Source organism: Gopherus evgoodei, chromosome 10 (genome assembly GCF_007399415.2).
Source record: "Gopherus evgoodei ecotype Sinaloan lineage chromosome 10, rGopEvg1_v1.p, whole genome shotgun sequence".
Classification (NCBI taxonomy): domain Eukaryota; kingdom Metazoa; phylum Chordata; order Testudines; family Testudinidae; genus Gopherus; species Gopherus evgoodei.
This window is the reverse complement of record NC_044331.1, coordinates 12,199,911-12,218,428: the sequence shown is the minus strand read 5'-3', so window position 1 is coordinate 12,218,428 and position 18,518 is coordinate 12,199,911.

The window sequence follows — 18,518 nt, the reverse complement described above, 5'->3', positions numbered from 1 at the left end:
TAGAAAGATAGTCTGGGAGAGTAGCTATGGAATTCAGTGGGGTTGGGATTGGAGAAGGAGCTGCACTGGTGCCTGTTAAACAAGGAACAACTGAAGCCAGGGAACCCTGGAGAACAGAAGTCCAATTCTGCAGTGTACCCCAACTCTGAACAGTTTCATTTCTAACCAGCTGAAGATCGGACTTGTGAAAAATGGCTTCTTTAATGAAGGTAAAATAGTGCAAAGACAGATAAGTTAGTGCCCTTAGTAATTCGTTATGTAGCCGGGTGAGAAATAAACCTGTTTGTCTCTCCCACTCAACTTTTCTTACAAAAAATAACTGTGTAATCAACTTGAACCCTGAATGGACTGTGTAGTCTGGAGGAGAGAGATTGCTGGATTCTTGTGTTTCAGCTGGTTCACAGCTGTTCATCGAGAGAGAGAGTAAGGGTGTGTGTGAAGGGAAAGAACTGAGAACCCATTTCTCATGGCCGTGACCCTTTTCCTGTCTGTGGGACACACTGATTCTCTGGAGAACTTTTGTTTGCTAGAAGCGTTGTGTGGGATTTCTGCTGCACAGTTCTGATTGAAGCCAATTGGAATGGCCATCTGGCTAAAACTTTTGAAGCACAGTCGGGATTGTGTACGTTTCATAGACACTAGGAAGAGCTGGGTTTGCGCCACAGGGTTCAGATGTCGATCTCAGACATTGTGGTGAAAGGGGCCATGTAAGAACAGAACACAGTTTGAACTTCTGCAACTGTTTGGTTCAGAACCACCTGTAGCTCTTACATTTTAATCTATAGAGAAGAACAGTAGAGGCACATGGCTACTGCAGCAACATGCATGGTATAAATGCCAGGATAGGTAGTGAGGAAAAAAAGCAGGCAGCTTCCTCTGATGTCCTCTTCTCTCTCTTTTTTGAAGTTATTGGTCAGACTGAATGGCTCAGGGATTGGGATTTGTAATGAGTTATGGAGTTTTTTATCTTCTGGCTCAAATCTGGCCTGGGCTAGTATCCACTGAAAGTCATTACCATCTGTTTGTGTTTGTTTGGACTATGTGAAATGATTGGTGCATCTCAGTCCAGTCACCTCCTGCTTATTGGAATTTACCATTTCATCTAACAGAGACCCTCCATTTAATTTCAGTAGTAATAGTAGTAACTCTTATATCTTCTTGTTAGGCCTCTGGATAAGGAGATGCTGTTATGGATTGTGGGAATTCATCTAATCTGAAAGACATTGCTTCTTATTGTAAAATGCTGCTAGTCCTCTGAATCTGGCTGGAGATTTTAAGTGTCAACTTATCAACCTTAATGTTCTTCTTTGATTCATCAAGTTTTAGCACATTCCTCTCATTAAACCAGGCAAGTCAATGCCTCACTTATGCTTGCAAATGTAGGGTTTGTGTGAGCAGACAAAAAGAGGCTTGCTTGAAGCTGACTGAAAAGATATAGCCTAGGATTTTAATCTGGTAACCTTAAAAAAAACTGTTTCTCATTGCTGTTTGAAACAGAAATCTGTTTCCTTTCCTTATCAGACATTTGTCATCTTCATCTTGGGTACGCACTAGCTCCTTCTGAGTGCTGGTGTTACTCATTGCAAAGCATGTGTCATGGGTCCTCCTCTCTGCCTGATCCACAAAGGATTTGAGCCTAGGTTAAGGATCATTGGCTCTGTGGTTTAAGCTCTAGCAGCTCTGAAGGTCCCTGCTTCAATACCCAGTCTGTCAGCTAAGATGGTGGCTGTCACACTGGCCTTTATATATTTTAAACACCATGGACCAGAGTTTCCTCGCTGGTGTAAATTAGAGTAGCTCCATGAGCTGCAGTGGAGCGATGCTGATTTACATCAGCTGAGGATCTGGTCCTGAAAGTGTTCACCTTTAAGGAGGAACCCTCCCCTCGCCCCCAACACACACACATTGATGCCAACCAACATTAGTGTGGCAATCTGCGTGGAACTTGAAGGAAGGAGTGCAAGTTTCAAGAAGGAAGAGTTTGGAGGAGGCTCCAGGAAGTCAGTCTGTGTGCACATGGCTTAAATGCTAGCTGCAGTTATAGCAGCAAAGAGTCCTGTGGTACCTTATAGACTAACAGACGTTTTGGAGCATGAGCTTTTGTGGGTGAATACCCACTTCGTCAGATGCATGTAGTGGAAATTTCCAGGGGCAGGTATATATATGCAGGCAAGCTAGAGATAATGAGGTAGTTCAATCAGGGAGGATGAGGCCCTGTTCTAGCAGTTGAGGTGTGAAAACCAAGGGAGAAGAAACTGGTTCTTTAATTGGCAAGCCATTCACAGCAAACAGGAAAACATCAAAAAAGAGCTCTCCAACCTGGAGACTCTCATTAATAACCAAACTTCCACTAGAATAAGACAGGAGATCTACATTACTCACTTCACCTCTCTACAAAGGAAAAAGGACTGTAAGCTGTCTAAACTCCCACCTGCCTCATGGGGCCACAACCGTGGTACCTCCAACAAAGCAATATCGTCAATCTATCCAACTACACACTAAACTACAGTGCCAGTTTAGTTTGATTAACATGGAGTCCTCTCCTGTTTTTACCCACCACTTGGTACATGAAAAATAAAAGGAAAGCCACTCCGTCTTGTCATTACCCCCATAAGCTTTACCTAGTGCAAGGCAGTGATAGGTCTTTGAATTCTGCTTCCAGGGACATCATTAACTGACTCTGTATTGATGCTTAGAACTGATCTTTGCTTTCTCCGGGTAGTGCCCATGTGTTTTAATTGTTCTAGCAACAGTCCTTGTTCTAAAGCAGTGTTTCCCAAATTTGGGATGCTGCTTGTGTAGGAAAAGCCCCTGGTGGGCCGGGGTGGTTTATTTACCTGCTGCATCCACAGGTCCGGCAAATCGCGGCTCCCACTGGCCACGGTTCGCGGCTCCAGGCCAAGGGGGGCTGCTGGAGGTCCAGTACATCCCTCAGCCCACGCTGCTTCCAGCAGCTCCCATTGGCTTGGAACGGCGAACCGCAGCCAGTGGGAACTGCTTTTGGCCGGACCTGCGGAAGCGGCAGGTAAACAAACTGGCCCAGCCCGCCAGGGGCTCTCCCTACACAAGCAGTGTCCCAAGTTTGAGAAACACTGTTCTAAAAGATTGAAGGTTATGATACGGAGCTATGCAGCTTTGAATTTCAATCAGCTCACTCCCATGTTGAGCAGTGAATGACCAAATATTGTATAGCTCTTTCCCCATGATGTAACCAAATAACGGGGAAAGGACAGTCTCTTCCCAAGGGTTAGCAAACAGAATTTACAAAACGAAAAGGCACAATACAGTTCATCAAACAAACATGCTACATAAACAGACTTGCCAGTTTCAAGTGTATATATTTAGCAGAGAGGAGAAAAAAACAACCCAAACACCCTAGCAAAGCTAACAAATATGTTTGAAAGGGATTTCTATTCCTCATCAGCATGCCCCTCTGCTGCAGTAATGATCTGGTGATTTAAGCAGCGTTGCCTTGCAGCAGGTATTATGTGTATCTGGGAAACCTGCCCTTGTTCTTGTTGGGCTATGGCCTTCAAGGAATGTTTGACTCATTAATCCAAGTGAAACAGAAGAAAAGCTCCAGTAACCGAAGCTGATACAACCTCCTGACTGCAAGCAGAGAGGAAAGCCACTCACAGGAGAGATGCCAGTGAGAAACAGAGCAAAGCAGTCTGCTCATAAGAGGCCCCTGGGATGGTTAAGTTTAAGGTTTTATTGTTTCTGGATCACATTGGAGACCATAGGAGTTTTTGCATTTGCTCAGGGGTGAAAGTAACTTAGAGGACTTACCGGTACTCCAGAGTCCTGCGGAGCGGGAGGGGCCTCAACTGGAAGAGGCGTGGCCTCTATTGGAAGAGGTGGGGCCTTTAAATCCTGGGGCTTTTAAATCAGGATTTAAAGGGCTCAGGGATTCGGCTGAAGCTAGGAGCCAGGTCCTTTAAATTAACCCGGAAGCTACCAGCTGCAGAGGCTGCTGCGAGACCTGGAGTTTGGGCAGGGGTGAAAGCAATTTACATTTCTTACCCATATGGTCCAGTCGCAAGCAACCCACCCACCTCTCCTACGTACTTCATGGATTCCTCCCATTGCATGACACAGACAGAGAAAATAAAGCTACTGTTACTACTATCAGTACCGTCTGTAATAAAACTTTACTACTGGAATAAGCCTGAAAAAAGTGAAAACTCACTGTCACATTTTTCTCTGTGTCCTCCCTGCTCCTCCTCCAACCAGGCTGCCGATGCTAGGCTCTGTGCTTTCTCCCTGCCTGGCACTCAGCAGCTGCTGCAGAGGCTTCCCTCCTGCATAAGAACAGTTTAAACTCAATTGTTCCCTGATGGTTCAGCCCCCAGGGTTAAGAGAGGTTTCTGGCATCTTTGTTAATTTCACTCCCAGTTGTTGGCGGGCGGGCGGGAAGCTGTGTGTGCCATGGCAGGGGTAGTTCTTTTCTGCCCCCTGGATGAGGGGATCTCCAATACTACTAAATAACAATAGTAGGGGCCGGTTGCTGGGGTTGGGGCAGTCGGCGGCAGGCTGCAGCTGCATTGTTTGTGACACACACATTCATACATACACATACATCCTGCCACTGACCAGCAGCGACCCCAGCAACCGGCCCCTGTGGGCTGCTGCCTGCAGAGAGCCAGCAGGTACTGCTGGGCTGGGTCTGCCAAGGAGTAAGTAACCAAGGCAAAAACCATAGCCAGCCAGCCAGGGAGGGAGCTGGGGGAGGAGGAGAGGAAGGGAAAGTCAGGGGTGAATGAAGGGCAACTGGAATAGCCTTCATGAAATATAAAAGATATTTAAAGAAAGTTTTATCAATTTCATCCTCTGCACTCTGCAGGCAGGACAAAACAAAAAGAGATCTGAGATTGCACCCACTGTCCTAAGGACATTTCAGGTGTTTAAATCAATATAGAAAGAGGGTGGACTGGAATAAAAACTACTATTTTTTTCAAAGTAGGCACAATAATTTTGCTGAATATTAAGTTTTCCCCTCCAATCCCTTTGTGGTTTTGTCTATGGGGGCTATTTGCTTTCCCTGTAAATCTTTAGTTGCTTTAGCAAAATTGCTATGCCCAAAATAAACCTAATCATCATGACACATCTTTCCGCCATGTTCTCCATGTTTTTTGTGTTGTTTTTTTTAAACAGTAACATTTCAAAGAGGATCTGCATGCAGTTTGGACATCACAACCACGATCCTCTGCTGGGGAGGGAATGGGATAGAGTTGAACTTGGGGGCAGAAAAGAACTGCCCCTGCCATGGTCACACACACCCAACAACAACTGGGAGTGAAATTAACAAGGATGCCAGAAATGGCTCCTAACTCTGGGCACTGAACTGCACAGGGAACAGCTGAGTTTAAACTGTTCTTTTGCAAGCAGCAATAGCAGGCATCTCAGCCAGTCTACTGCAAGCTAGAGCCTAGAGGAAAACCCCTGCTGGGGAGAATGGGGAGGAATTCAGAGCCTTGTCTGCAGCCTTGCTGGAGGAGAGAGAGGGAGGAGATGAGAAACCAATGTGACAGTGAGTTTTCCCCTTCTGCCTGCTTTTATTAGCTGAGGATTTAAACTGTGCAGCCAAATGCTTGTATTTGTTGCGTATATTAGTAGGAGAGATCCCCTCATCCCCGGAGGCAGACAGGGACTGCCCCTGCCATGGTCAAACATACCTTCCCCTCGACCCCCTCCACCCAGCTACTGTGAGTGACATTAACAAGGAGGCCAGAAACCTAGTCCTGGGGGCTGAACCATCAGGGAACAGCTGAGTTTAAACTATTCTTATGCAGGGAGAAGGCTTCTCTTTCCCTCCCTCAGTCAGTCTCCTTTTCTTACTGGTCCTCTGTACTGGCGCATACCAGCTTATTTTCACCTCTGCATTAGCTTCACTCTATAGGCAGGTGCCATCCTTCTGATCTGGATCAGGGCACGTTACCAGAATAGTGTGGCGGAAGCTTGTTCTATTATTGTCTGTGCTCATATGGAGAAAGCCCTCTCTTCCTGTGATATGGCAACTGAGATTGGCCAAAGGGCTCAGAGGGAGCTGTAGATAACACATCTTCACTCCAGGATCCATCTCAGCTCTGGAATCTGCTTGCCACATTGGCCCATAACAGCTTGAATGTATTGATCTTCAGAACAGGTTGCAAAACCTACCAGTTCTGCCAGACTTTTCTTATCTGTCTTATCTCTCTATATATTCCAACCTCAGTCACGTGATATGTAGGCTGGTTGCATGAGTGGAAAGGAATTCAGGGGTACAGAGAAAATTAGTTTGAATCTATTGGGGAACAATTGATTTTGGATAATGGATATTTGCATGTAAATGTCAATACCTGGTGTTGTACACTTCAGCAGGCACAGTTGAAATGAATCCAGACAAAGGGCTGTCAGTCCAGTGTCTTTCACCAGTCCCAAATTCACTTTAAAAATATTATTGTAATATGTTTTAGACAGATTACCTCTCCCAATCGATGATCCAGGAGGTTGTGCAAAAACAATTCAAAATATAATGGAAACCCACACCAGGCCAGCCCAGATAAAAGGATCCAACAAGTTTGGGCAAAGAAAAACAGAGCATCCTCAAGGATGAGCTAGTGAGAAGAGAGAGAGGACAGAAATATTCATGGAAAAACAGCTTAAAAGCCCCACATTGTCCAAGAACTGCTGTTCCTCCCTGATAATTCTACATGCAAAATCAATACAAAGCTTTGTTTCTTTTCTTTTTCATTAAAAGATACTTCAGCTGTTGAGAAAAACATCTTATGCCAACAAGCTATTTTCTCTGGTGCTCTTTCAAATAATGGGTGCTTGGTTATTAGATTAATAGAATATTAGGTTAGGGAGTTTGAGTTTAAATACAGCCTCAAACTGCAAAAATATTCCTCCTGGATTCCTGGCATGGTTATACATGATTGGGTAATCTGTTCTAGTTCCTCTGAATATGCCTCATCAGTGAATAAGGGAGCCCAGGTGTTTAATTGCTGTATTCCTGATAAGGAAACAACTATCCATTTACAATTTGAGTGATTCTCAGCAGGTGTCCCTAATGAACCAAGGAAAGCTTTCTGCACTGGCTGCTAAAGGAATTTTTCCTCAAACAGGACACCTGTTTATAGAGGGCCTCAACTTTACATTGTCATAGATGGACAGAGGGTGAGGAATTTCTTTCCAAGATAAATCTTTCACTTGTGAAGTAAAATGAAACCAAAGGATCCAGCAGAGACAGGGGGACCTACCTCACTCAGTTTGCCTTGCTATGGAATTAATATTTGCTGGATGAAGAGGATTGTGGAACAGACCATATTTCTTTCTATTTGTCTCTATGATGGTGCACACACGCAGGCACTCCCCTCTCTCCCAGGGATGTGGTGGATTCTCCCATTCCTCAATGTTTTGTGGAGACAGTATATTTTCCTAAAAGCCATGTGGTTTAACCAATGTTTATTGGGCTTTGTGTTGGAATTACTGGATCACATTTTATGGTCTGTGTTATGCAGAAGGTCAGACTAGATGATCATAATGATCCCATCTGGCCTAAAAAAATTTATGAATCAAAGACTCTCTTGATTATCTTTACATTTTGCTATTTTAGGTGGAGATCTCCTTTGATTGCATCATAGAGCAGCATTGGTGGTCCATTCTGCTGCAGCAGTTGGCTCCCCAGTTGGCAGCTAGTGATGACTGAACCCCAAAAGATTTATTTAGATAAACATCTGATTATTTACATGAAAATCAGAACCTCTTGGGTCTGGAAATGTCGCCAGAATTAGCCCAAAGTGCAGCACAAGATCTGAACTAGCTCCTTTCTTCCTGTTTCTCTCCCACCCTCTCCCCAAAAAAGTCTAGGAAAGTTTGGATCTCATCTTGCTGATTCAGGATCATCACTCAAGGGGCTATAGACAAATATTTGGTTGTCTTGTTGAATATGCATAGCCTGAGAGGGTGTGTTCAAGGGAATGTTAACCCTGAAGCTGATGTGACAATCCTCTTCTGAGCAAAACCATTGATATCAGAGCGGCTGCCAGAGACAGCCAAGATAAAAGCTTGTGCAGTACATCACATAAGAGCAGAATTCCACTGAGAAACTCTGTTGACATCTTGAGCCGTGTCAGTGGCGAATCCCAGGACTGGCACTGTCTGCTTCAAAGGCACTGGTTGAGCCTGGGGTGAGTTCCAAGGCATCTGCCTCTTGTTTCTTGAAGATTTCTCCCACTAGACCAAAATCCTCCCCTGAAGATTTTCAGCTCTGATGAGGCAGGACCAGAAAATCATCTTTAGAAGTTGGTTTGTTCCTCTTCTTTGTAGCTTCTGCACTGTTTATATTTCCTGACACTAATCAGTGCTTTATCTCCTCTTCAAGGCTGGAAACATTAAGTTCTTGCCCTTATTTTCTTAATGGATCTGACTTACAGTGTGGTGAACTCCACATACAATACTTACCAAGGGGATGAGCAAGAGACAGTGCTCTGCAGCTCAACCAACCTTGGAACATGGAAGAGTGGTTTTTGTTGTTGTTGTTGGGTCTTTTTTACAATTTTAGGACTTGGGTATGCCATAATTTAAATGTGCACTCTTCACGGCCTATAAAAAACAAGTGAAATTTACCTCTGGAGTATGCGTACACAACTCTCCTGACTTCAGACTTACACCAGCATTGCAGCTGGTGAATTTGGCTGATAGCTTTTAAAGTACATAAAAGGTTGTTATGAGGAGGAGGGAGAAAAATTGTTCTCAATCTCTGAGGATAGGATAAGAAGCAATGGGCTTAAATTGTAGTAAGGGCAGTTTAGGTTGGAGATTAGGAAAAACTTCTTGTCTGGCTAGTTAAGCACTGGAATAAATTACCTAGGGAGGTTGTGGAATGTCCATCTTTGGAGATTTTTAAGAGCAGGTTAGACAAACACCCGTCAGGGATGGTCTAGATCAGTGTTTCCCAAACTTGGGACGCCGCTTGTGTAGGGAAAGACCTGGCGGGTTGGGCCGGTTTGTTTACCTGCTACGTCTGCAGGTCTGGCCAATTGCGGCTCCCACTGACCACGGTTCATTGCTCCAGGCCAATGGGAGCTGCTGGAAGAGATGGCCAGTACGTCCCTCAGCCCTCGCCTCTTCCAGCTGCTCCCATTGGCCTGGAGCAGTGAACTGCGGCCAGTGGGAGCAGCGATTGGCTGGCTGTGCGGATGTGGCAGGTAAACAAACTGGCCCAACCCGCCAGGGGCTTTCCCTACACAAGTGGTGTCCTAAATTTGAGAAACACTGGTCTAGCTACAGTGGAGTCGCATCATAGGCGCATTTAACTTACGCGATTTTAACTATGCACGCTTGGCAAAACAAAACAAAAAAGAGAAAAATAACCATTTAAATACTGTAGCTGTAGTGTGGGTGATTCTGCCACCATTCCACTCAATGAGCTTTTGACTATACACGATTTTCGCCTTACGCGCTGACTTCAGATTCTAACCCCCATGTAATACTTAGTCCTGCCTTGAGTGCAGGGGACTGGACTAGATGGCCTCTCGAGGTCCTTTCCAGTCCTAATTCTCTGATGGAAATGTAGTTCACACCACACCTCTTGGCCTTGTGGACCTGGTCTTGTAAAGATTTGTGTATTTTTGAGTCTCGTGGATGCCCATCCTAACTCTCCTGTTTATGGTGCATGACAGTAATCAGTATAATTTTTAAAGTGGAATGAACTTCAGGGCAAGGGGTCAGCCAATTTGATTTTGTTTAATTGTTGCTCACTATCTATTGTGCTCTTATTTCTGTTTTAATCTCTGTATTTAAAGCACCCAGCTGGTGTGGTGCTCAGCATTATAAAAATTAGACCTATAAGGAAAATAACCCAAAGCTGAAGTGTTTATTATCCTAGGAACTGTTAAGTATTATTAATTAGATAACCACCAAGCTGCTGTTACACTGAAATGCCTAATAATACCTTTGAGACATTAGGCATTTTCTTCTTTTTATAAACACTCCCAAAGTATAGAGAAGTTTGTATTTGGATTAGAACTTGCTTCTCTGGTCTCTTCTCTCTTTCTAATACACTCTTGCCTCAGCTGCCAGAAAGCACACCTATTAAAGTGAAGTATGTACCATATATCCGAGGGAAAAATTTCTCCCTAGTTTCTCATTGTGTGTAATAGTATTGATGGGGATGTAACTGGAGTGGATGCTGATTCTGTTTGAGCCCCACCCTCTGGGTTAAAAAGTTTTTGTGTTAGTTTACGGGCTGGGGAGACACCAAGGGCATTGGATCACAGGACTTGCTGTATAGTTGTGCTTTTTCAGCCAGCTTTCAAAAATAACTTCACTGCTCAGGCCAAAACTAAATACAAATGCATCAGAAATTCTCTGCCAGGGATTATTTGGCTTATGCTCAACCATGGATGATGCAGCCAGATTGGGCTGCCTCAGGAGGTTTGTATTATGAAAATGTCTCAGGGAAATGTGCTCTGAATCTTTTTGAGAGTATTGAATTCAGAGGCATCAGGGAGTGCAATTGGATATTGCAGATAGAATAATTGGGGGAGGGGAAAGAAGTAGCCAAGTCCTGTGTCCCACAAACAAGTATGGAAATGTTTTTAGTCAGTCTGTTCATCATGACTTTCATTTGGATTAGGGATTGTATGTTGCACACAGAAACAGTCATCACAGCCAGGCCGTGTTCTCTTCACAGCTTCTTCAGTAAACAGCCAGGGTTTTGCCATGTGAAGGAGAGAATAAGTGCTTTGCAGCTTTACTAGTGGGGCTGTTGTCAGTCGGCCCCTATGCTGGGGTGACAGTGGCTGACCACGGGTGTGTAATATTCTCCCAAGGAGAGCAGTGAAAGAAGTTTGAGGAGAGCGACACCTTTCAGCCGCGCTACGAATTGGAAGTGGATATGGAAAATTACAGTGGCACATTCAATACTGGACAGTGATGGGTGAACATTTAAAAAGTTCAGAAGTGTGTTCATCCAAACTACCCCAGAAGAGATAGGAAGATCATGCTAGCAGCCTCTTCCAAGGAACTGTCATTCCCAGCTGAAATGGGAAAATCTGGAGAAAAAGTGAGTGGAAAAAGTTTGTGTTTGGTTTCAGTTTTCAAGAAAGGTTGGGCTAGCTGAGTGTGCGTGTGATGTTACCCGTCCCACTTAGCCTGTCCCTAGACAGGACTGCTTCAGCCTTGGTCTGCATTTCAGCCTCCAGTCTATACTTTGCCCCAAAAGTTAATAGAGTCATATTAAAAGGCACTCATATACCACTGTGATGAGTGTGTAGAAAAGTAGAAGATTAACCAAAACAAACCAACTCCCCACCCCAAAACCCTTGCTCTAAGGTGATAGATACATAACAATAGCCATACTGTCAAGTATCAGAGGGGTAGCCGTGTTAGTCTGGATCTGCAAAAGCAGAAAAGAATCCTGTTGCACCTTATAGACTAACAGACGTTTTGGAGCATGAGCTTTCGTGGGTGAATACCCACTTAGGGTTAGGGTTGCATCTGTTGCATCTGACGAAGTGGGTATTCACCCACGAAAGCTCATGCTCCAAAATGTCTGTTAGTCTATAAGATGCCACAGGATTCTTTGCTGCTTTTACAATAGCCATACTGGAATATCCTGATCTTTTGCTGTTTTCACCCTTGTCCTCCAAAACTCTTATGTCTCCACCCCTTTTTTTAAATTAATCACTTGCTTTATTAGGCCTAACTTAGACTGTAAGGTCTTCATTCTTCTTTGTTCATAAAGTGCCCGGAACACCTATGGTACAATGAAAATATAGACCCCAAATCCTGCAAACCCTGACTACTACTGACCCCAGTGGTTATTGTTTAGTCCAGTCTCACTGCAGCCAGCCTTATAGCATCTCAGATGACAATCTACAGGGGAAGTAACTCTGCTATACTGAGTCACAAAATATGCAATGTCTGATTGGTCCAAGATTTATTTAAGCTATAACCAGACAGCATGCATGCTTGAGTTCAAATTAGCCATATTAAACAGTAAATACAACATCATTTCTGCTGTCATAAAATTGTCCTGAGACAGACTTGCGGCAAAGACACTAATGAGAAAATAAGAGAAGATGCCGTGAAATTCATTCATGTACTCACTCTCAATACTAATTTTGTGGCCAGCCTTGGATGCAGTGCCCTTTCAGAAATGACATGCACATGGAGAATTTGGGTCCGTTCCAGCTCTGAGGAGCAATAAATATTTTGTCTTTTTGGAAAGGAAAACATAATCACACGGCTGCTTTTGCTCTTCGTTTCGTCACCTACTTCCATCAGCTGGGAACAAAGAGAAGAGCCAAAACCATGTGAGCGGACAACTTTGTTCACCAGCAGCAAGTTCTCTGCAGGGCTACCACTGATGTACAAAACCAGTTTGGGTGCTTTGTGGGGATGGTGTGAGTTCTCTCATGTTATCCAAACTGCTTTCTCCATCCATTGTTAAATCACAGTGGGTTGTTGCTTGAGTCTGTTTCTGTTTTCCTACCTTTCTAGAAACCCTTTAGGGATTGCTCCAGGGCATAGTCCCTTTAAAATATAAAGAGGGGAGCTCTTCCACTGAGCAGCAAATATTTTATTTACAATCTCCTGGATGAAGGGATTGGACCTGTAACTTAACTACTGACAGTAGAAATGGCATCTTCTAAATTTACAGGGCCTAGAGCAGATTCATCAGAAGGATAATTGGTATGATAGATAATTTAAAAAATAGAGTCCTGGACTGCAGCTATATGGAGCTGCTCATGGTTTCATATTCCTCTCTACTGTTATACCTTTACTGGCCACTCACGATTTATACTGCAGACTGTCTCCCTTGTTGTAAATTATATTCTCTCAGATTTTCTCATAACTGTTCACTGTCTTGTAGGCCAGGCAGCTGTGTATGCTTCTGTTCTAACTAGGTCTCTGCATTTGATCACCTCCAGCTACGTTGTTCTCTATTCCACTCAGGAAAATGTTCTGCGCAAACCTGGATACCACGTTAGTCCTGAAAGTTGTTCCCAGGCAGCAAAAAAGTCTTAGTACAGAACCCCATATTAATCATTTCTGTCATTCTCCTCCCCCGGACCCTTACTATTGCAATATGGTCTGGGTAAGTCAGTCAGTGCCTTTATCCACTCAAGGATGGTGACTTATTGGAAGCCGTGTTTGCTACTCATCTCTGTTGGTGTGTGGTAGCATGTCACACAGGTTTTTTGAAATAAAAGCAGACTGTACCCACCTCTTCATGCCCTGTCTGTTTTCTTTTGTTCTCTCTTTGAAATATGTCACCAGATTTGTATCCTGGAGGAAGCCTATTTTTTATTGTCTCAGATTTCCCCCAGATGTTTCATGATCTCATCTTATTAGTTATGTTTAGATCTTGTCTACCATGGATGTTGGATTTCACTGGTGAATAAGTTACTGGCTCTTCCAAAGCCTCTCTTCCTCAAAGATCCGGGATCTTCTTAGATGGGTAAATGGAACCTAAGAGATGTGAAGTGGCTTTCCCATGGTCACTAGGCTCTGGGAACAGAAGTTAGGAAGTTTGATTCCAAAGTCCCTGCTCTAGCCATCAGAAATAATAATAGGGAACTTTACATCCCATGGCACTTCACAGTGATTGGGTAAATATCATCCCTGATTTATAGATGAGGACATAGAAGCACAGAGAATTGAAGTGAATCCTGAGTCACAGTTTTTTGCTCAGTCCACTAGAACACCAGTGCTCTCTCATTGCCTCTTCTTTCATGTCCAATTTAGCTTCTGCTTTGTTTTTTATGATATAATAGAAACACAAACCAACACATGAGGTTATAAATGGGTAACGGCTCAAGGGCCATCAAAGACCAGTTGGCCTAGTTTCCAGGTGCTCAGCGCCTTTCAAAAATTAGGCCACATGTCTACGAGTCATAGGACTTCATCTCACACTGATGCTGTTTCCAAGCAAAACTCTCCTACTAGAGAGATTATGAGTGGATGCAAAATGGAAATCGCAGTTCAGAAGAGCACTGAAGCACAATTTAAAGCTTGTTCTTATTCAGGAAAGCAATAAGAATCTGCTTAAGTCCCATTGACATCAATGTGACTTAAGCACTTGCTAAAAGCTAAGCACATGCTAAATTGCTCCCCTGAATGGGGATGTTTTCCTGATTGGGGGGTGTACAGGATCTGAGAAGAGAGAGGCCAACACCAAACTAACAAACAAGTTTCTCCTTTTAGATGGCCTCACAACCAGCACAGGCCTGGAGACTTCCTAGTTTCTTTAAATTTCTTTAAAGTTCTAGGAGGGAAGCTGGCTTTCTCCCAGGTGAGGGGAAGAGCCACTTAACACAGCTCATAAGGTCCTTAACTCAGTGTTAAGAAGAACAGTCTCTAGGGAGCAGATCAGGCTTGTCACCTGGAGGCCTGCAATGTGTAGCAGCCAGCATGGCTTCTGGTCCCCTCTCCATTACTCAGTTTCCTTTTCCTGTTTTATTAGCCCAGGCTATGGCAGGGCTTCCTGATAGTGCCTATGCTGTTTGGTTGTAAGCTCCAGTCTGTCCCTTCACACAGGGACTAAAAATGGAAAGCTGAGCAGCACATCGAGGGATGAGCAATGACCTGGTATCTTGCATTGTGCATATGCTACCTATCAATTGAGTCCATTGTGGTTCCTCCTCTTAATTTCTTTTGAATGAGAGACAGATAATTTCTTCAGGCATTCGTTGAGCCAGTTCCAATTTAGATTTTGTCCAACATTGGCCACCACATGTGATACTTGATCTGCATATGAACTCATCCAAAGAAATACAAACTAAATGTAGTCAAGGCGTTAAAATTGGTTTCTCATGGAAATAAGAGATGGGCCCAAACTTATGCTCTGGACTCAAACAACCCAAACTTCTGTAAAGTTCAAATCCAGATTTGAATCCAAATTGGACAGAGCAGGGCTCAGTTGCTTTAATGCTGAGGGCTGAGTAGCTAGATCAATGTGAGTTGTTTTGAGTGGAAATCTGCTATCTTGGAAGAGTCTCATCCCTACAAGAAATAACACCAGATATTAATTTTATGTTTAACACAGAGCATTTGCTTTTGAGTGCTATGAACTGTTGTGTTAGTCAACAATTATTTCGCTTTCTGTGTGAGGGAGATAATGTAATTTGGCTTAATTAGTAAGCAGATATATACAGATCTTAATCATAAGATTCCTACTCTTTACATCATGCATTTTGCATGAAAACGCAGCTATGGTTGGATCTGCTGAATGGCATCCATTAGATATGCTAGAAGTGAATATTTCCCGGTTCGATCATGTTTGTGAATGAGGAAGTCAGGCTTGTGTGAATGTAATACCTGAGCTGAAACAGCCTCTTCTTTTTCAACAAAATCCTGTAGGCTTTTGAAAGTAATAAAGGCCCTTGAGGATTTTCTTTTTCTCACCAGTTCACCCAAAGTGCTCACTTTCTGTGGAAATCTATTATTTCCTTATTATTATTGTGTTCTTTCTCCTGGGGTTCCCCATATCTCATTTAGCCTCATAAATTTCAAAATATATGTTTTTACTACACTCTGTTGGGCATATGGATTTCCATTAGCTTTTGTTTAAACTCAAAGAATCACCGTAATTAATTATTGGTCCAGAGGGTGCAATGTTGAAATATGCAGGTAGCCTAGTCATTTGGCCAACTAAAAAATTTCAAATATAAATGGATATGGTAAGGATCACTTTAAGAGAGGACTTTACATCTACAGACAAATCTGTCCTAAAAGGGAAGGGATGTTCATGGTGTTAGGTGGTGTAAACAGAAAAAAAACTCTTTCAGAAATCCCAAAGAAAGAGCTGGCAATGTGAGCTGGAGGCTTCTTTATCCTTGTAAGCCTGCACAGATCTAAAGGTTGGAAAATTTCCCTGCTTCCCCTCTTCAGTCCTTCTTTTTCTAATCCTTTCTTATTGTCCTCTTTAATCTCAAGATGTAGAAAGTGGCTGACAGTCAGGCATGAAACAAGATGCATTTAAATGTAATTTTGAAAACAAACAACTAGATTTCTGTGCTTATGAAAGGGGTAACATTGGGCTGCAGCTGAGCCAGGCTAGACTGGCACTGAAGGACTTAGATGTGTGCAGGGATTCTGGCTGAATCGCCAGTTTCCCGAGACATCCAGTTTTCCTCCATGCTGTACCACATTCTGTGCTTATGAAAGGGTTAATTTTGGGTATGTCTACACTGCAATTTAACACCTATAGCTGATCTGTGCCAGTTGACTTGGGTTTGCGGGGCTTGGGCTAAGGGACTGTTTAATTGTGGTGTAGACATTTGGGTTGGGCTGGAGCCCGGGCTCTAGGACCCTGCGAGAGGGGAGGGTCCCAGAGCTTGGGCTCCAACCCGAGCCCAAATGTGTACACTGCAATTAAATAACCCCTTAGCCTAAGCCCCATGAGCCTCAGTCAGCTGGCATGGGCCAGCCACAGGTGATTAAATGCAGTTTGGACATACCCTTTGAATTGCTGTCAACCTGGGTTGGATTCCAACCAATGGCCTAAATGTCAAGGCTCCTGACTCAATCACCAATCCCTGAGCCATCCAGTTCCCTCCTCCCTCTACTTTTACCATGAATGGGTGCTACTGAAAGTAGCAAATTCAGAGAAATCCTGCTCGGGGATGTGCCACCATTCAGATCTGATTCCTCCTCCATGAAAGGAAGATATGTACTGCCACAAGATTTCCATTGCCCTGTCAACAAAGGGAGGTGCAAGTGGGGGAGAAATACTGCTCTCTCATCTATTATTATCTGTCTCTAGCTGACAAATTAAATGTTCCAGCTCTGCAACAGTGACCGTTCATCGTGGTTGAGGGGGATCACTGTTTTCTACTCCAGGCACTGATTCCGCTATCTATATTCATTAGGTGCGCTGTGATACAGATGGGCTGAGGTAAATGACGCTTGCTCATTTCAAAGATCCAGTAATGAAATCCTATTTTTTCTAGAAAACACAAAGTAATGTCCCCATTTCTTCTTGTCTCCCTTAACTAGTGTTCAATATGGGCCTGTCTCACGGTGTTACCTCCGAGAGCTTGCCTGGCGCTCGCTAGTCTGATTTTTTTAGTCTTGCATCAAAGACTGATGCTGATATATGTGTGTGTGAGAGACCAGAAAACACACAGAGCTCCTTTATAATCCAATCAAGCAGGAGGCAGTGTTTTTACTGGATAATATGACAGCGCCTTGCAAATGCTATTCCTTCCCTTTTGGTTTTAAAAGTGAAACCTGTGTAGGGCCCTCGGTGCTGCAATCTGAAGAGCTCTATTTGTCCACAGAATATAAGGGCTTCATTGCAGTTTTGTTCTCCCACTCACTTGCCACCCCCTGTCTTGGAGGGACTGCTGCTAACGGTGAAAGGAGGAGCCATTCTGTGCAAGTGAATTGCACGCTGTTCTCACTCCTGATATGCTCCAGAGCCACTCCCCAGCTTGCCCTGGAATGCCTCTGTGAGAGATGAATCCTCAGTGGCTGCCCTAGGTCACCTTGAAGTTGTCTTGCCGAAGCAACGCAAAAGAAGTCTCCAGTGGTACTGAGGATCTGACTTGCAGTATCAAGCAGTACAAAGCAGAGAGTAAAGGTGAGCTGTGAAGCTCTATTTGTGTCCTTTACTGCTCCCTGCTGATGGACTCAGGTTTCCCCTTTTGGTCTTCCTATTAGGGATATCAGGTGCATATCACACCTGTTCCTGGCCTCTGCAGCATAATGCCTCCAGGAGCACACCCTTCTCTTTGCTGGAAGGCCCTGGCAAGACCTTTGCAGGGCTTAAACAGAGATGTCACAAAAAATGGCATAATGGGTTGCAGCTCCTCCTCCTCCAAATAACAGGGAGAGGACATGTTGAGGCTGAGACCACGCATCCTGTTTCCCCTAATGAAAGCTTGGGACTTTTAGTTGTGGAAGACACTGATGAGGACCTCTTGCAAAATGAAACTGGATGCTGATCTCTGGAGAAACCGAGACAGATGTCATTAACGGTATGAGGACAAAGCCATGGGCAAAGTGGAGGCTGCAGTCCTAAGCAGTGGTGCAAATTTGGGGATCATATTTTTTTTGCCCTCACTAAGCCTTTCTGTTTGCATCCACAGTTACCTGGAGACTCCATGATACATAAATACCTGATTGTGCCTGCAAATCAAGTACTGTATTTTTACTACCCAGACTGTGTGTATCCTATGGATAAATAAAGGAGTTCAGTCACCAAAACTGTCAATTGTCATATTTCCTGGGACTGTGTGTTTGTGTGTGTGGGGTCTCTCCCTATTTCCCGGTATCAAATAGGGTGGTACCTTTCATGGACATTACATTTACTTAGAAGAAAGAAAAGTGCCATTGAAGTAAATAAACGCAGTAAGTGAATCATTGTCTGTCTTCTTGGAGGGAAAAAGGAGGATGGGACTGTCAGTTACCCAAGTGCATTTTCTTGTATGGACTCTTAGAAAATCATGGGACTGTTACGTTGTCACCCATTGGTTCTTTGACAAAACATGAATTATATCCTAGTGTTAAATCACCATCTGTTT